Source organism: Oratosquilla oratoria, chromosome 26, assembly GCF_046742065.1.
Source record: "Oratosquilla oratoria isolate Oo_2021 chromosome 26, ASM4674206v1, whole genome shotgun sequence".
In the NCBI taxonomy this organism is placed as follows: Eukaryota; Metazoa; Arthropoda; class Malacostraca; order Stomatopoda; family Squillidae; genus Oratosquilla; species Oratosquilla oratoria.
Genome location: NC_134802.1, coordinates 42,002,986 through 42,005,485, shown reverse-complemented (window position 1 = coordinate 42,005,485; position 2,500 = coordinate 42,002,986). Strand labels below are relative to the sequence as shown.

The following is a 2,500-nucleotide window of genomic DNA, read 5'->3' as shown; positions in this document are numbered from 1 at the left end:
CCCTGTCCCTGTCTCTCTCTCTCTCTCTCTCCACTTTGGACAAGTATATATTAGTTACAACCATGTCGATCACTTTAACTATCAATTTATCTGCAGAAAAAAAAATCACTCCCACCTTCTTCAAGATAATATTTTTTTTTCACAACCTCGAATATCACTGACTACAACCGCAGATCATTATTTTCAATTTTACAACCTTAATTTTTTCCTTTTAATAAAGACAACCATTGACACTTTTGTCGACCACAATCTTGGCTACAACCTCAGTTTCTTTCGCCGTAACAACATTATATGTTGTAGTTGGCAACCACAACTACTTCACAACCAAGGTTTCGTTTATTCAGCTCCTGGACCACAACCGTCGATGTAATGTTGCCCACAAAAGTAATGCAACACTTGTCAGAATGTTTCGTTTCAGCAAGGCATTTGGTTGGTATTCATGAGTGACATATACACGTTATTTTCGTTCAAATACAATCCAGGTCTTGTTTACAACACCTGAGTATGCCATGCTTAGACACTGTTCATTAGTTCACATATCGTTCGATTTAGAAACTATAACAAATTCTTGATGACCGAAACATTGTGGTCAGCGTTGCGTGATTTTTTTTTTTTTTTTTTTTTTTTTTTTTTTTTTTTACGGCGTGGGTCGGACACTAAATTTCATGTACTTATATGGTTTACTTGATTAATTTATTTACTACTTATTTATTTCATTTTATTCTTTTTTAACTTTGGAGACCCTCATTTGTCGTTTCCCGTGAGCATCGTCAGCGACCAATCATCACAAATCATGATGAAGATCTCGCAAATAACATCAGGTGAACACCACAACATTTTCAAATTCATGTTCACTATATAAGGGAAATCTGTTCACTATAACGTCACAACTGGTAATGAACACACACTGAACATCCTCACAGCACCATCTTCGTGAACACGAGCCGCCACAAGCTTGAACACAATTCCACGGATAACTTAAAAAAAAAAAAAAAAAAAAACACTGACATAAGGCCAATTAGTGACACTTTCTCCCCTCCCCAATGTGTCACCATCCCCACATAAAGTCACATATTCCCCCCACCCGCCACCCCCAAATCACTCCTCCCTGGGTCACCCCCCCCCCCCGAAACAATCACCCGGTACCATTTCACGTCTTGATCCCGTCCCAGGTCATCAACAACAGCGTCTTCATCAACACAGCCCCAACAAACACAGACGCGTCATCTCACCTTGAGAAGCTCTTAAGCGACCAGAAGAGAGAAGAGCGTCCAGGTCTAAGGAGGAGACCTCTTCGACCACAGAACTCGCGAGCTGTTATGAGACAAATGGGGGATTTAAGGCGGCTTTATATATTTCCCCAGGCTATGGTGGTGGTGGCCATGGAGCCGAGAGGGGGGAGGAAGGGGAGGAGGAGGAAGAGGAGAAGGAGGAGGAAGGGGAGGGGGAGGCGGGAGGGGGTGGAGGGGCGTGGGGGTGTTTGGATGGTCGTCCGGAGTCGAGGCGGGATAAGGAGGAGGGGGCGGAGAAGGAGGAGGAGGAGGAGGAGGAGGAGGAGGAAGAGGAGGTGTGGAGGAAGGAAAGGCTGATGGGAGAAGAGGAAAATGAACTTAAAGGAGATTTCATGAAATGGGGCCGGCAACGGGGGGGGGAAGGGGGAGGGGGGAAGGGAAGGGGGAGGGGGGAAGGGAAGGGGGAGGAGGGGAAATGGAAGGGGGAGGAGTGCGGGGGAGGGGAACTGGGTCGTGGATGGGGGAGGTGGGGGGCAGGGGAGGGGAGGAAGAAGACGAAGGGGAAGACGGGGGGGGGAGTTATTGGTGGGGGGGGGGACTATTGGTCTTTATACGGAATGCCAATGACAAAGACGAGAAATATTTTTATTTCTTCGTTTCTTTTAACGTTTTCCCATCACTGCCCAGAAGGTCCTCTCAACTGAATAGAATTATCTGTCCCTAGACAGAATGAAATCTTTAAAGTTATCCATAAAAGGTCAACAGAAACTGAAAAATTATTTACAGAAAAAAAATTAAATGGGAGGAGAGAATGAAGGAGAGAAGGGAAGGGAAGAAGATGCAGGGGGAGGAAGAGAAGAGAAGGAAGGAAAAGGACGAAGAGCATAAGAAAGCTGTCGAGAAGTTGGAGGAGGAAGAGGAGGAGGGGAGGAGGAAGAGGAGGAGGAAGAGGAGGAGGAAGAGGAGGAGGAGGGAAGGAGGAAGAGGAGGAGGAGGGGAGGAGGAAGAGGAGGAGGAAGAGGAGGAGGAAGAGGAGGAGGAGGGAAGGAGGAAGAGGAGGAGGAGGAGAGGAAGAAGACTGGACAAGGAAGAATCGGAGGAATAGAAGTGGAAGAAAATGAGAGAAGCATGAAAAGGAAGAAGATGAAGAGGAGGAGGGGATTTAGCAAAAGAAAAATAGGAAGAATAGAAAGATGAAAAGTAGGAGGAGCAGGAAGAATTGGAGGAGGCTGAGAAGGAGGGGGAAGAGGAGGAGGAGGAGGAGGAGG

General features: G+C 46.4%; 1 protein-coding gene across 3 annotated transcripts in view; it reads right to left on the bottom strand.

Moving 5' to 3' along the window:
* LOC143039214 (glutathione S-transferase 1-like) overlaps nucleotides 1-2,500 on the bottom strand; it is a gene marked incomplete at its 3' end in the record, with an annotated part of 242,815 nt that overhangs the window by 229,971 nt on the left and 10,344 nt on the right. Inside the window, 1 exon segment of one of the 3 annotated variants that reach the window (XM_076209074.1) lies at nucleotides 1,233-1,358. 3 annotated transcript variants of the gene reach the window in all.